The sequence below is a fragment of the Carettochelys insculpta genome, chromosome 8 (genome assembly GCF_033958435.1).
Source record: "Carettochelys insculpta isolate YL-2023 chromosome 8, ASM3395843v1, whole genome shotgun sequence".
Taxonomy (NCBI): domain Eukaryota; kingdom Metazoa; phylum Chordata; order Testudines; family Carettochelyidae; genus Carettochelys; species Carettochelys insculpta.
Window position 1 is genome coordinate 11,151,680 of NC_134144.1, and position 17,171 is coordinate 11,168,850.

The 17,171-nt window shown below is 48.5% G+C and overlaps 1 protein-coding gene across 4 annotated transcripts in view; it reads right to left on the minus strand.

Annotated features, from left to right (window-relative positions):
• Positions 1-17,171, minus strand: part of PARD3B (par-3 family cell polarity regulator beta) — a 614,980-nt gene that overhangs the window by 238,600 nt on the left and 359,209 nt on the right. The gene's annotated exons all lie outside the window — the stretch shown is intronic.

Here is a 17,171-nt window from a genome sequence, read left to right on the forward strand (position 1 = left end):
CACCAAGTGCAGAACCTGATATTTCCACCTAAAAGTACTGGCACAGTAAACACAGCCTTGAGTGGATAATTCCCTCCTGACACAGCCATTCCAGTGAATAACACAATTTACCAGTGCCAGAGATCCTCTATAACAGATAGATTCCTCAAACAATATCAATCTAAGTTATTAGTAAAAATACCAATTCATTAATTTGTTTCTCAATCTTGTTGCCTCTTCTGATGATTTTATTGCATCCTGGCTTGGTGGAATATTTTGTCGCTTCAAATCTACGAAATTTCTGACTAACATTGAAGTTACCATGTAACAAAGAGGACACCCCTGAGAGGAAGTGTATCTGTATCAGTATCTCACAATTCACGTATTAACCTGCCCTCTGCGTCTCTCTCTCTCTCCAGCCCACGTAGATACAGATACACTCCCTCTCAGGGGTATCCTCTCTTATGAAAGATTAAATATGATAACCTTAATTAACATCAACCAAAGAAGGCTGCTGTTTCTAATGTCACTTCACACTTTTCATTTAAATATTATCACTCTCATTTGTACTGGAAATATACAGCATAATAAAAAGTCTGTAATCCTTGGGTAGGCGCTGTGAAAATACAAAACAAGAAAAAGATGTTCCTCCTACAAAGACTTAAAACCCTAAGGCTATGGTTACACTAGCGAGTTTTGCTGACAAAACCCTGATTTTGTTGACAAACCTGGTGGAACGTCCACACACAAAATGTGTTTTGTCAGCAGTTTGTCAACAAAACTCAGCACTTTCACCAGCAGGGTTCTTCCTCTCAGCCATGAGGCATAATGCTGCTGTCCACAGATTCCATCAAGAAAAAAGCTGTGTGGATGCTTGGGTGGGGTAGGTGGGACACTTCTCTCAATAGACAGGACAGCCAGTACAATGGGCAGCCCTGTCTGCTGTGCTTCTGGGTGCCTGTTTTGTTGAGAGAGCAGCTGGTAAGCCCAGCTGCTCAGTTGACAGAGCCAAGCGTTTTTCCAAATGGCTTTTGTGTGTGACCACATTCTGCTGACAGAAGTTTTGTCAGAAAAATCTCTTCCAACAGTGACTTCTTGCAACACAGCGCTGTAGTGTAACCATAGCCTAAGAGTGTGTTTCCTTGCCCTTCTGCAGCCCTGACTAATGTCAATGAATGGTGTTCCTTTTGAGTGGATAGGCCGGGGGGTCTGCAACCTGGGGATCCAGAGACCCATATGGCTCTTTTAGGACTTCTTTGTGGCCCCCAACGCTATAATTACAAAGCAAAGAAAAAAAAAAAACCTCTTGATTAGTTCCAATAAACAGTGAACATCTAAAAGCCCAAAAAACAAAGAACTCATATGTAACTCTCAAACAATGTGGTCTCAAAATTCTGGATAACTCCCCCCAGCATCCTCCAGAGACAGAGAGAAAGGTCGGGAGTGAAAGTCAGGAAGACAGCAGTACAATCACGCACACAAATAGTGAGGAAATAGAATATGTAAACAGCTCGTGGCTATCCTGCAGTAACCATGTATCACATTACAAATCACAGTGGCTACATCTACACTACAGCGATCTTCTGACTGAAGCCCTTTTGGAAGATCTCTTCTGAAAGAACTTCTTTTGAAAGAGTGTGTCCACACACAAAAAAAGAGGATCAAAAGACTCATCTACTCTTTCGAAAGAGAGCATCCGTGACCCTCACTCTTTCGAAAGAACAGGCTTGGGATCGAAAAATCAGGTCCCATGAGGACTGCTCTCTCACACACACACACACACACACACACACACACACACACACACACACACACACACACTGTGTCTACACGTGCACGCTACTTTGAAGTAGCGGCACTAACTTCGAAATAGCGCCCGTCGCAGCTACACGCGTCGGGCGCTACTTCGAAGTTAACTTCGACGTTAGGCGGCGAGACGTCAAAGTCCCTAACCTCATGAGGGGATCGGAATAGCGCCCTACTTCGACGTTCAACGTCGAAGTAGGGACCGTGTAGACGATCCGCGTCCCGCAACATCGAAATTGCCGGGTCCTCCATGGTGGCCATCAGCTGGGGGGTTGAGAGACGCTCTCTCCAGCCCCTCAGCTCACTAGTGGCCGTGTGGAGCGGCCCTTTAAAGGTCCCCTCCCGCTCCCTTCCGCTGCAGGAAGCTGAGGGAACATGCAGGCTGCAGCCTGCACACGCGGCCAGCCTGCACCACCCTCAGCCCCACAGAGCTGCGATGGCTGCCCGGCAGCCCCCCCAGCGCCCCCAGGGGACCCCCCCCCCCAAGGGGAGCCAGGGCAGCCAGCCCAGCCAGAGGGGCAGCCAGGCTGGGAAGTGGCAGCGGGGCCCCTCCTGGACGGAGGCCGAGCTGCGGGACCTGCTGGGGCTCTGGAGCGAGGAGAAGGTGCTCCAGGTAATGGGGAGCAAGAGGTGGAACGCGGATGCGTTCGCTCGGCTGGCTGACGGCCTGGCTGCCCGGGGTCACCCTGCCCGCACTCCTGACCACGTCAGGAGTAAGGTCAAGGAGCTGCGGCAGGGTTACTCCCGGGCCCGGGATGCGGCCAGCCGATCTGGGGCCACCCCCGTCACTTGCCCCTTTTACAGGGAGCTCAGGGACATCCTGGGCTCCCGGCACACCTCCTCCCCTCCGGCCACCCTTGACACCTCAGCTGACGAGCCCCAGCAGGCCCTGCAGACGGAGTCCACCCCGGAGGCAAGCCCCACACCCCGGAGGCCACCCCCGGGACATCGCGGCAGGAGGAGGAGGAGGAGGAGGAGGGGGGCTCCTCCTCCGCAGAATCCAGCCTGCAGATCCTCCTCCTGCCATCCCAGAGCAGCAGCAGGGCCTCCGCCCCGCCGGGGATCTCCGGACCGTGGGAGCGGACCGACAGGTAGGTACCCCTCTCTGGTGGACACCCCTGGGCTTGAGGGGCAGGGGTAAGAGATATGTGTCCAAGGCCCCTCACATGCTCACATGGCCATGGCCCCAAGGACACCAGGGCCATGGCCCTCACAGCACTGCATCCAATCAGCCCCTGCCCCCCCCGCACCCCGCATGAAAGTGCCATGCCCCATCCCCGGGCCAGGGGGAGCGGAACCTCGAGGGGCCCCCGGGAGGAGGGGGTGGGACACCCCGCAGCAGCAGCATGTGATGGAGTGGGGGGAGTGCCAAAGGGAGACTCAGGCTACATATGAGCAACAAGAGCCGAATAGCTCCCAGGGGCAAAGGAGGATCCTGGGGCTACAGCTGGCAGGTGACACCTCTGCCCTGAACAAACAGGAGGGAGGAGGCGAGCTGGCTTGGACTTGGGGGGCGAGGGCGGGGGCCACAGGTAGAGGCTAGGGGAAGGGAGAGCTGGAAGGCAGCCAGCCTGAGGAGGGGGAAAGCTGCATCCCCGAGGGGCACCCCTTGGGGTCTTCTCCCCATGACGGGTTGGAAGGACTGTCTCTTCCAACAGCTGGTGCGGTCACTCCTGGGAGAAACTGGGCATCTGTGGCCTAAGAAACCTCTCCTGCTCTCAGACCCTGCGGGGTGAAGTGAAAGTCGCTCCCACCAGGGGATGGGGTGCAGGGCAGGGGGACCCTGAACCCCATCCATCACAGCAGCATCTCCCGGGGACGGGGATGGGGAACCTGCAGCACAGGGCTGGGGGGACAAAGGCCACGGCTCGGGGCCCACACTAACGCCTGTCTCCATTCTTCTTCCCCCCCTCCTCTCCTGTGTCCTGCACCTGCACCATCAGAAGGACCGGAAGAGAGCGCTGGCGAGACGTCAGTCGTCCCGGAGAGCCCTCCGGGACCATCGCTCCAGGGCAGCCCCTCGGCTGAGGACCGACCGGCCCCACGGCGGGCTAGACGGCGGACCCCGCGCCTCCAACCGCCGACGGCGACGGACCCCCAGCTGCTGGCCATCCACCGTCAGCAGCTGGAGGTCGCAGAGCAGCACCTCCAGCTGCAGGAGCGGGCGCTGGCCTGGCGCCAGGAGGCATGGGGGGCCTACATGGACACATTTAATCGCCTGGTGGACTACCTGGCCCCCCATGCCGCGCTGGCCGAAACATCGCCCGCCCTGCCTGCTCCTGCAGCCCCACCACCAGCTGCTCCGCCCGTCACCGGCCCGTCCGCCGTCGCCCCGCCACCCACCCGCTAGGGCCAGAGCGCCGAGGGACCCCTGGAGCCACCTGACACTCGCCGGCCACCATACCTTCTGGTCCAGCCCGCTCCCACCCAGCCACGGACCAGGCTGCGAGCGCTGCGGGGCTCCCGGCCGGCCACGCCCAGTGCCGGGTTATAGGGGTGAGGGGCCCGGGACGTGGCCCCCCCCCTTGTATATAGTTGGACCCTGTTTTTTCGGCCCCCCGTTTGCCCCGTCCCCCCCATGTACATAGTTCTCCCCTTTATCCTCCCTGGTTTTCTTTTTATTATGGCAGACAGTTGTTTCTTTGTATTGTTTTATTTTTGTACATATTGCTTTTGTTGAACGTTTGTACATAGTTTTCTGTTTGTGGTTCACATATTTATTTACATCAAAAAAAAAAGTTTCGGAAAGAAAAACAAAAGTTTACATTCAGCCACAAGTGCGTGCTGTCATTTGTCCAGGACAAGTGGGGGTGGGGGCGGTGGGGTGCTCCATGGTGTGCGCGTTGGGGCAGGAGTGTGGGGGAGGAAGGGGCGGGCAGTAGGGGGCCTGGGCAGAGTTCACCCCGTGGCCTGTTAATCGAAGTGGGCCCGCAGGGCCTCCCGGACCCGGGTCCCCTCGGGGTCCACCTGCCGACTGGGGGCAGCAGGTGGCTGGACGTGTGCCCTGGCGGCCTCCGCAGCCCAGCCCTGGAAAAAGGTCTCCCCCTTGCTCTCGACCAAATTGTGCAGGGCGCAGCCGGCACCCACAATCTGGGGGATGTTGTTGAGGCCCGCATCCAGGCAGGTCAGGAGACATCTCCAGCGTCCCTTCAGGCGGCCAAATGAGCGCTCCACCAGCTGGCGCACGTGGTTCAGGCACCTGTTGAAGCGCTCCTGGCTAGCGGAGAGATGGCCCGTGTAGGGGTGCATGAGCCACGGCCGGAGGGGGTAGGCCGCATCTGCCATGACGCAGAAGGGCATGGTGGTGTCCCCCAGAGAGATCTCCCGCTGGGGGATGTAGGTCCCCACCTCCAGCCGGCGGCACAGGCCCGAGTTCCGGAAAACCCGGGCGTCGTGGGTGCTGCCAGGCCAGCCCACGTAAATGTCCTGGAAACGTCCCCGGCTGTCCACCAAGGCCTGGAGGACAACAGAATGGTAGCCCTTTCGATTGAGGTATCGTCCTCCACTGTGATGCGGGGCGCGGATGGGGATGTGAGTCCCATCCAGAGCCCCGAAGCAGTTGGGGAAGCCCAGGGTGGCAAAGGCCGCAATGGTGGCATCTGGGTCCCCCAGATTCACGAGCCTGTGCAGGAGCATGGCGTTGATGGCACGCACAACCTGCAGAGAAAGCACATGGGACAGCACCAATGAGGGGTGAGCAGGGTGTGCGTGGCCCTGCCCTGCCCTGGCCCCGCCCTGCCCTGCCCTGCCCTCCCCCCGTGGGTTCGCTTACCTCCATGAAGACAGCCCCAACGGTGGCCTTGCCGACACCAAACTGCTGGCCCACGGATCAGTAGCTGTCTGGAGTGGCCAGCTTCCAGACAGCGATGCCGACCCGTTTCTGCACTGTGAGGGCACGCCGCATGGCAGTGTCCTGGTGCCTGAGTGTGGGGGTGAGCCACTGGCACAGCTCCAGGAATGTCTGCCGGGTCATCCTGAAGTTCCTGAGCCAGTGGTCGTCGTCCCACTCCCCAAGCACCAGCCGCTCCCACCAGTCGGTGCTGGTGGGGTAGCTCCACAGCCGCCGGCATGTGAGGCGGGGGGTGGGGCGGGGTGCTGCAGGGGTAGGGGTTGAGCCCTGCTGCCCTGGGGGCATCTCCTCCCCTGGGGCAAGGAGGTGCTCAGCTGCCTCCTGCATGGCATAGGTCAGGGCAAGCCCTGCTCCTGCCGGGAGGGCTGGGTGGACCTCTAGCTGCTGCTGCTGGGGGTCCATGACTGCGGCGCCCGGAGTCTGTGTGCCTATGGCTCCTCAGACCACGTGCTGTGCAGGCTGAGTGTGTCTGGGAGGGGCCCTTTAAGGGAGCAGCTAGCTGTTGCCCCAGAAGCGCTAGTCCGCCCTGTGATCCTGTGTGCAGCTGTGCCTGGCATCCCTATTTCGATGTGTGCTACTTGGGCGTGTAGACGTTCCCTCGCTGCGCCTATTTCGATGTTGGGCTGCGCAACGTCGAAGTTGAACACCGACGTTGCCGGCCCTGGAGGACGTGTAGACGCTATTCATCGAAATAGCCTATTTCGATGTCGCCACATCGAAATAGGCTACTTCAATGTAGCCCTCACGTGTAGATGTAGCCAAAGAGCCCTCTGTTCTTAAAACAGGGGTTACAAAAAGTATGGCTTATATTCATATGCACTGAGGCTCTTGAATGATTGACTTTTTTATTGAATACAAAAGAAAAAGCTCTTCTTGCTATTTTGGTTGGCGACCATGGGACAGGCTATGGACTTCTTGTTTTTGCAACATAATCTTTTTCTTGCAGATGATGGCTTAACATTTTATGAGCTACAGATGTATAGTATACAGTACATTCTTCCTCTTGATGTACACATCACCTTAACCTGCCCCCCACTTCTCTCCCTCCAGCCCACCACAAAGTTTTCCACTTGATGGTAAAAATAAGCAACTGTTTTGATATAAAATTAATTCTCTCAGATTTATGTTGAGATTGAACCTCAACTGTTAGGATAAGTAGAGTATTTTAGATCAATGGCTTATGTGTCGGCCTGTAATTGAGCCAATGTCAACTCCCCATACTATCTTTCAGATGAAGACACAAGTGGTTCATTTCTTGTGAAAATAATACAATCAACTTGGTTCCTGAAGTCAAGTACAGAATTTTCTGCTGGTAGGATGAACTGCTTTTGAGAATCAGTTATTCTGAGCTGGTGTTAATAGCTCTGCCCTTCCATATTTACTACAATAGGTAAATTTTCCTGATATTGTACATTCTAATCAAAAGCCTATAATCTACTTCAGCACTGACAGCTTAGTCATCAGTAGCACACATTTTGGCAGAGCATTAATACATTCTTATAGCTAACTGTATAACTCTTCGATGTCAGCATTCTTGCCTGCTGCAGGAGTTTTGAATGATGTTCAGATTCAGTGGAGCATGCTGAAGGAATTGGAAGGATAGTATTTCAGCAGTTTAATCAAAAACAGCAAGCTTGATTAATAACAAACATTGACGTTACCATATAACTACTGCATTTCAATCACTAGATTTTCTTAATCTGCTTTAGAAATTAAACAAGTTATCTTGAAAATGTCAGGCTATTGAGTTATATAAAGACATTTAGAAATTCTATGTGAAATTAAAAATAATTCCCTACAACGATAACACACACTTGGGTAACATTCGAAAATCCTTAAAGCACATCTCTACATTAGCAATTAGTATTGTTATCAATTTCACTCTTTATTTACTCAAGAATCCACTCATGGTTTTCATTTTCTGAGAACCCCACAGAATGGGACAGTCTTTCTTACAAGTGTAAGTAGAGTGCAAATTGAGTACTTCATATATTACAAGAGTAACTCGTAACTGAAGTGGAAAGAGAAATCCTGTTTTTAGTTCTTTACCATAAATAATTTCTTTAGGAATGTTCAAATTGCCATCTTTTTCACCTGAGTTGCAGAAAATTTGCTCTAACAAAAAAGAGTTTTATTTTATTTCAAATCAGGTAGACTAATCATAGAATAACGGAATTGGCAGGAACCTTGACAGATCACCAAGTCTGGTCTTTCACACTCATTGCAGGACCAAGCACAATTCAGATCAGGGGTCTGGAATCTGCAGCTTGCTTTGATTCCACCTGCCATGGGCGTGCTTGATGTGAAGACCAAACAGTCCTATGCCCATAGACTCATTGGCAGTGGACCTTGGGATGCAGCAAACATCTCAACATAACTTTACAGCCCTTTAAAAATCAGTGTTGTCTCTGAAGGTCACCTGCTTGCTCCTGTAGACAGTTGATTTTCGTTTCAGTGTTCATTCATTGTGTGGTGTTATGATCCACCATTACACTATATAGTAAACCCCCCACTTACGTGATTTAAACTTGTGTGTTTCTTGGATTAATGCAAATTGAACTCGTGAGTGGTGGGGAGCCAGGAACTAGGCAGTTCCTGGCTCCTCTCCACTTGTGGGAGCAAGGAAACTGATCAGCACTGGTGGGCTGGTTAGTTTCCCGGCTCAAAAGTGTGGTGGGAAGCAGGAACGAGGCAGCAGCCTGACCCCCAACTCTCCTCCACTTGCAGGAACTGAGATCCAGGCTGCTGCCTCGTGTTCCTGTCCCCCTGCCACTCCCAGGAGCCAGAAAACTGACCAGTGCAGCAGCACTTCCCTGACTGGCATGAAATTTGACTCATGTGTTTGTGCAGGAATGCAACCTATGCCTAAGTTGGGGATTTACTGCATTCTGTACGCTCAATACACGTTCACCAAAATTAATTTACAGAATTATAAAAGGATAAGATTGAGCCCAGCCACATGGAAGGGTGAGCAACATGTAGAAGAAATAGGTGATTGGTCAGACAAGATAAAATACAGGGCAACTGGAAGCTGAAGCCTGCAAGCTCTACTCCAGCTATTTCAGATCTTGGATACAAGAAATGGGTGACCTAAAAATGACAATGTCCTAAGATTCTGAGAAAAGAGGGAGAAACTGGTAATATTGCAGTGGCAGATTTGGGAAAGTTAAATATAACTATAAAAGTGCTGCAACTGCAAAATGTGCTTATAATGTGTTTTGGCCATAAGGTGACGTTAATACATCAACCATACTGCCTATATAAACACAGAACAGTAAGAATGAGAGGAACAATGATACCATGTGTAAGTGCAGAAGGTAGCGTGCCTGTATAAAAAAAAAGGGGGGGTAATTAGAACAGGCAAACTGAGCTTCCTATGGGAGACTCCAGCAGGAACTTCGCTTGCATTGACAACCAATCCATGCAAGATTCAACAGACGAACATCGCCTCGGAGGACGTGAGTTCATCTATAGTTACGCTTAGTGGATGGTATATAACTTTTTTGGAATTGTACATGTTGATCCTCTTGTGATTTTTATTAGAAACTTTAATAAAACTACTAAAAGACAAATACTCTTCTGATTGTATGTGTTACAGCCAACACAACAGTTTCTTGTGTCCTTAGGGAACCTAGAGCTAGAGCTAATAGAGACAACTGTCGAACTTAAGACTGTAGCCACCAGACAGGAACCCAGGGAAGTATCGCACACCTCACAGAACTGGAAGGGACCTCAGGAGATCATTGAGTCCAGTCCCTACCCTCTTGGCAGGATCAAGCACCCTCTCTGACAGATTTTTTAAAGTAAATCTATTGCCTGAGACCCCCAAATAGCCTCCTCAAGGACTGAGCTCACAACCGTAGGTTTAGCAGGCTAATGCTCAAACCACTGAGCTATCCGTCCCCCATGATTAACTATTAACAGAATGAACGACCACACTCCTAATATGATGCCCTACAGGAAAGCTTCCTGATCTGGGGCCTAAGACCAGATAGAGGACATCCATATGAGGGAAAGACTAGAGAGAAGTTGATTCCATACTAAAAAAGAGATGCTTGCAGGGAGCAGGGTCTGGCTATTGGGAAGCGCTGGGAAGTCTGGAAGATGAGAGCTGAGGTAAGAGGTGCAAGGCTGTGACGCTGCTCTGGACCTTTGGTTAAAAACAAAAAAAAACTCTCAAAAGAACTGTGCCAGCAGAGTGTGATTTCACCTTTCCTGGTGAAACAGAGTTAATTGTTACCTGTAGTAACAGCCATTGACTTCATCTCCAGTACTGCTGGTTAACTAACACCTGAATTGCTGGAGCTAACTAAGGCTACCTCTACACTTACTGGGAATGTCAATGGCTGCTCCATAATTTTAGGTATGCCAACTGTGTACCTAAAATAGATTTGCAGAGGTTGACACCGGTTCCTGTCTTCAGCCCAGTATGTTGATGGGAGTGTTCCTCCTGCCGAAATTCCTTAATCTTTGCAGCTCACGAGGAGTTCTGGGTTCTACATTCATCCTGGAATGTGCTGATTCATGCATGCACAAAATGGTGCTCCAGAAGATCGAACCTAAGTGTTTGATCTTCCGCAGCTAGTGCAGACCTAGTCTAAGTCTAAGGGATTAATGGTTAATTCAGTCAGTGCCACCCTTCAGAATGAATGGTAAAGATCAGACACTGCAAAGCAGAGTTAGAAACACAGCTAAGACTGACTGTCCTTAGAATGTTGTTTGTGTACAATAAAAAGTATTTTAGTGACCTTTTGGAAGCAATTTCTATGAAAAGTGCTAGGTATTATTATTATAGCGAGAGCTGCTAACAATGAGAGATGCTGTTCCAGGAGACGTACTAGCAACTATAGAATTCTTTCTTCAACTTCTTTCCCTGTACAATATTGCTGTGTACAGTTTTTACTATGCAAAGACATATATTAATAAGTGCAGGGAACCAATTTCTTACAATAAAACCTTATTTAAAATATTATGAAAAGTAAATACAACATAAGACAATGTTTGAGAAATGAGCTGGAGTTGGAATAGCAATTACCTGGTGCTTCCAGTAAAAACCTACATCTTAGCATAGAAAGATGAGAGGATTTAAATAATAATAAAACATTTTCAACTCTGCTGAGGATTATAGATTTTCCATCCCCTCCACAGACCCAAATCTTGAATGTAGCATTTGGTAAGCAGTGGAGTTAGGGCAGCAATTAAAAAAAAAAAGAAACAAAAGAACAAGTACATTTACGAGTGATTTCATTTTATATTTTCCAGTGGGTCAGCAATAATCTAGTCTTGCTTCCCCCCAGCCCACCAGTTTGTTGAATAGCTAGAAAAAGGGGGCATACAGTCATTCACTAATCCTCCTTCACTGTCTCATCCACTGAACTCTGAGTTAGAGGGACAGATGTAATATCTGGGCAGCTTTCCAAATTCATTAACTTGGTGGCGCCAACGATTTCAGTGTACCCACTGCCAGCACTGGCCCATAAAAACCTAACTCCTGGAGGGAAAGGATCAAGAAATGAGGCTCTCAAGAGTGGCTGCAGGTTTCTTCATTCATGAGGAACAACTCAAAGAACCAGAGTAACAGCCAATGTTTTCTAGTCCCTAGTACACTCAAGGGTTTCCCCAAACATCTGCAAACCGTTGTCATGAGCATAGAGGAACATGTAAATGTACACACTTTACCTGGGGGGTACTAAGCATAACCATAACAGGCAGAGAACAAAGACTGGTGATAAGGATACACTAGAAGACCTGAATTTGTACATTTGTAAAACAAGCAGCCAGAGGTTTTCTAATGACATCAGCAGCCTCTTCATGCTAAGGGCTGACACAGGCTCTCAGGCCATCTGTTTTGCTTTCCGCAATGGACTCAGTCTGTCAGCTGAAAGTAGTTCCTATATTACACCAATATTACTATTTAAAGCGTCCTTAGAAAGCCTTATAATTGCATGGAAACTGCCTGACCCCCTTACAGGATTCAACAGCTTCCTTTGGGTTGGAGGATTTCCATGTAGTATCTGAAGTTCCATCAGCTGAATTTTATCATTTGAGCATTTTGCTCTATGCTCACATGCAAAGATGCAGTCAGCAGTTAAACGAGTCTTGATCTAGAGATTAATAAAACATCAAAATCCCCAAGATTCTAAATGTTAAACTAACTGCTCCCAGTGTGAAGCTTAACTTTAAAGGGCCTGAGCTTCCACACTACCAACAGAAGCAAATGGGAGCTGGAAGAGATCAGTATTTCTAAATGTCAAGCCTGTTTTTTTCTGACTGCAGCTCATGCAGACTGCGTTATATATACAATTTTACTATCACTGCTCACTTAGAACCAGGGGAAAACACTAGATACTATTTCTTAATCCTATTCACTCACAGTATCACTGCTAGGAGCAGAGACTGAATGGCCTGGACTACCATATGAGTGATCTTCTCTACTTATGTATTCTGTACTGACTTCATCCCATGACACCCCATGATGTAAAAAACCCTTTTAGAATGTGTTTGTGTGCGTGAGTGTGTATGCCTTTAAATGTAGATGCCATGTCAGCAACATAATCTGTATTTACTTTTAGATGATTTGATATAGTTTTAATCTATGCGTAGTCAGCTTATGAGCTATATTTAAGGCTGCATGTGTGTCATGGAGGTCACAGAAGTCATGGATTCCATGATTTTTGTGACCTCTGTGACTTCTGCAGCAGCTAGTGCAGTGTAGGTATGGGGTGGGGGTGGGGCTCAGGGCTAGGGCAGTGTGTTGAGTGTGAGGCCACCCTTACCTCAAGGGCAGCCAATGGGAACTGCAGCAGAAGAGGCTGTGGCGTAGGCAGCGTACACAGGAGCCCTCTAGCCTTCCCTCCCGCTTGTTACTGTGGGGACATGCTAGCCACTTACAGGGATCTGTGTGGAGGCAGTTGGGTAGCTTGCCAGCCCTACCAATCCTCCCATGCCCAATACCAGTGATGTGGCACTGGTCCTGTGGCACCACCTGCTTGTACCGCTAAGCACCAGTGGGGGTCCCAAGCTGTTCACGCCCAGCAGGCCCAGCACCACCTCTGGCCTAAATTTTGGTCAGCTGTATATAGTAGATGTTAGGGGCTGTGAATTTTTGCTTACTGACCATGAGCCATCCATGACTTTTATTAAAAATACCCATGGCTAAACTGTAGCCTTACCTTACCAGCCCTGAGCGCTCCTACAAAGCTAAATCATTGCAAGTGACACACTTTAGCTGGCAAGCTACATGGGCCATAAACTATTAATTTCTGCAGAAGCTTTGAAAGTTTCATTTAAAAAAAACGTTTCTAGTACCGATAGCTGCTACTCAGAACCTCAGGGCAAAGGCGAAGTGACAAGAATTAAGCATTTGCTTGATAAAGCTAGGTGCTGGGCCTGGAGATATACACGGGGAAGGAGGACTGCAAAACTGAGGTGCTCTCTCCCCCTAATCCTCCCATCTCCATCAGCCAGAAGGTTTTACTGCAGCACATATGGGTGTGGCATAATAATGCAGAGCTCTCCACAGCCTGCACTACACTCCGGAAGCTTTGAAGGCAAATCAGAAAGCTCCTTGGCTCTTTCAGTTTGCAGAGGTAGGTGGCATATTACATCCCCAAGAGATTTTCAGTGAGTAGCTCCCTTTGGGAAATTGTAAACCTTTTCACAGTCCTGGAAGACTGGGTGGCAAGGTCAGATGGCAGGGCAAAGCGAGTGCGAAAGCTACCAAATCAGAGTGGCACCATTTTACAATCACATGGCACAACTTGTTATAAACAGCAACAAGGTGCAAGGCAAATAAGGGGAATCAGAAATGCCATGTTTGAGAGTTTTCCTGCTTTCTAACTGGAAAATGACAGACGAGCAGCTGGAGCAGAAAGGAACAAGTCCAGGTAGGCATAAGAAAAAAGGCCATGATCTTCAGCTGGAAGATGCAACTTGTGAACAACCTACAATCACTCATGCTGACACTGCACCATTCGTATGCTGAATATTTCAGTCTGCAACAGATTGAGACCTCTGTATGTGTGCCTCCTTTTGTTCCCTGCAATCTGACAGCCAATACATTCACACTCAAAAGAGGGACGTTTCCTGTAAACAGAGGCAGACCTTTTGTGAAATTACGGCCAATAAAAACCTGAATGATTTTACTCAAAGTTCTACTCAGCAAACACTTCCCTGTTTTTAATACTCTTGTTGTATTTTGCCCTGCCTCAACTGTAATTCACATACATAACAGCATCTAGTAACTCCCAGCAACAGGAAGAACTTCCGATAACATAAAAATAAAGAAAGAAAAGCTTCATCATTGTCAGGTTTGCTTAGAGCCAGGTCCCTGGAAAGGGTTCTCGGTGTCCCACTCGCAGTCCTTTTCTCCTGCCCCTGTGAATCAACTGGTACAAGGGAACATTGAAGACCTATGAGGATGGTTCAGCCTCAGCTGAATAAGCTGTGATCTTGGGCTGTGTCATAGAATCGTAGAATCTGGACTGTGCTAAGCATAACTAGAGAATGGCAGCAAAGGGAGCTGTACAACACCTTTATTTACCTTTTCTCCCCCTACAAATTAGTCTCTGATATAGACACGCTTCAGGTCATGTTCTGACATCTATGGATTACTAGAGCAATGCTCCATTTCTTCAGCTACATGCCTTCTCTGGGGGCTGGTAATGGGTGTTGGAGCTGGTACACCAGGTTAACACTGCTCAGGTGCCATTAATCTAATTCTATAGTTGCTACTTACTCCTGGAGCAGAAAATGCAGCTATAGACCTTGCTGCCCCCTGCTTCCTCTTCAGTTCCCTGTATTCCTGAATTTTCTTTCTTTAAAAAACTTTTCTTCTCAGCCGGTCTCTCTTGTTCTACTCCTGGTCACTCTCCATTGTTCCTCCTTTCCCAGTTCCCTTCCAGGAATCAGCTGAATTGGTTGTCTAAAGAGGCAGGTCACCCACTGTTCCAGATATTTGCACCAGAATAGGGTCTTTACACCTTACACACCTTCTACTGTATCTATCTAATGCATACCTTCTACAAGGTTTGTCAACAATGGTGGACCATGCATACAGGCATACATAATACAGCAGTGTTCTGCACAGGTTGAACTTCTCTAATCCGGAACTCCCTTGTCTGGCAAACTCTGTAAGCCTCCATTATTTTGTCACTCCCTTTCCAAGTCATTGAGGAGGCTGCTCACCAAAGGATGAAATCCTGGCTAGTTTTCAATCAGTGAAAGCTGTGCTATTTACCTCATCTAGCCAGTATGTCCCCAGGGGAGCTCTCTCTTCATTTCGCTGCCAAAAACATAAAAGGAGCCAAGCTGGTTTCTGTCTACTAGAAACAACTTTGCACCCTTGGCAAAAAAGATAGTGTTTTTAGGTTTAAAAAGACATCCAATGACAGTCTTTGGCAGCCTGTTCCAGAGGTTAGCTATCCTTATACAGGTGGAACCCCTAAAAAATGAGACTCTCTTGTCCAGCAACCTCTGTGGTTAGGCAGGACCATGGCTGTTGCTGGATCAGAGAGCCCCAGCAGTCAGGTCTGGAATGGCAGGAGGCTGGGAGCCCTGCTGGGTCCAGGAGTCTGGCTGAGGTTAGTGGCTAAGGGGCCAGTAGTCAGTAGCTTGGCCAGGACAGAGAGCACAAGTGGGGCTGACGGCAGCAGGCCAGCAACCCTGCCATCTGGGGCTGGAAGTGGATCCAGTCCAGGGGGGTTAGGAAACAAGGCTGTGGGGAGGGAAGCTGAGAGGCTGGCATCTGGGGCCCGGGGTGAGAATGGGCAGAGGGCTGGAACTGATCTCTTGGTTCCAGCAAGCTCCCTCCTTTGGGACTGGTTCAGTCCCTAGGGTGCTGTACCAGTGAGGTCCCACCTATAGTTCAAGAGTTTTCCTAATATTTAGACTAACCTCCCATGTTGGAGGTTCAGCAGATTACTTCTCAATGCACCTCCTCGATCTGATCCCAAGGAAACATGACCTATATGACAGGAAAGTAGAAAACTATAAAGGAAGAGAGGCCTCTCCATGCTTCTGTTACCCTTATTTCAGGTTACCCGCTTGCATGCAAAGGTATGAATTTACAGATGACAGCTTCTGCTTTGCATCACTATTCCCAGAAAAAGCAAAACAAAGGTTTAATAGATCTAAAAAAAGCAGAGAGGCAAATCCATCAGGAGTAAAAAGACATCAAGATTATCTGCCAAAATGTGTACATTAATATGTCATCCAACATCACCTCACAGTCCAAAGAGCCAAACCTTGAGAGAGCCAATCACATTAACATGGATGAAAGGCTCATCTGAGCATCATCATCAAAAGCTCTGACAATTCAGCAGAAAAGGTGGAACCTTGTATACAGGTCCCCTCTGGTCACTGAGGTGAGGTTCTCTTTAAAGCAAGACCGCCAATTACAAGTGTCATGAAAGTCAGCAGTGGTCCAAGGTATTATATTTTTGACCGGCATTTTGGTATCTAACTCCCATTGTAATTCTATGGGTGCTAAATTATTGTGCTTAGTGACTATTGCCTTAAGCCCCTTTGAAAATTCCAGCCACAACGATGGGTGTCACAGGAACTCTTGCTTTGTACAACAGCAAGACCCTTTCGAGAAGATGCTGCCACTTTCCCATCCACGCATTCAACCTGATCTTGTGACCTGGATTATCAAAAGTATGACATAGATCATAAACTTGCTACCAAGCAGTTTTACCCTTTAGCTCACTGGTGTTTTTATAGCACCTCTCTGTTTTACATCTATACAGACAGGTGTTTTGGAAAGTGAGACATTAAAACAGAAACAGGAAAGCTTTTTTAGCCCATTTTACTAATTAATATGTCACAGCTCATAAAGAAAAACTCATCAGCTTTCCTCCAGTACTGCATCATCCTAAAGAGCTGTGTCAGCAAGGACCTCAAGCAGACAGTCAATATATTTTAAAAGTGTTTCAAGCAGTAAATCAAAATAGAAGAGGAAGCTGGGGATAAAAGAAAAATAAAACAGTACATGAGTTGGATCTTTTGTCTAAATACCAAAGAAGGGCAGTAATTCTTTCTACATCAACAGGATCTTGTGAATACCACCTTCCTCCTGTTATTGTTCTTCTAGTGAAGAAAAAATGAAAGAGTTTAAGGAAGAGCTTAAAACAAAACTGAAGTAATACCTCTGGATTTTGACCTCTTGCATATTTTTGTTCCTCTCACATTTCTAAAGGCACAATGCTCGTGTCTCTCTTTGTTTCAAATTTGTTCTCACTGTGATCTGAAGCATATACGAGTTGACTATGCTAAGTGCAAAGGGAGACAGAGACAGCCCTTCCTGAAGGAATTTTGAAGATGCCCAACGCACAAACGTTGCAGATCCAGGCTCATTCCAGGGCTGACTGAGCAGATGATGTCACCACACTAATTCAGGGATTCTTTTAGTTCCACTGCAATGAGAAGAAGTTTCTGCAGAAAACATCTGCAATTGTAAAAACACTGGCTTTGCAGTGGCCTTGCTCAGAGAGGCCACATGCACAGTGCAGGTGCACAATGTCACAATAACCAGAAG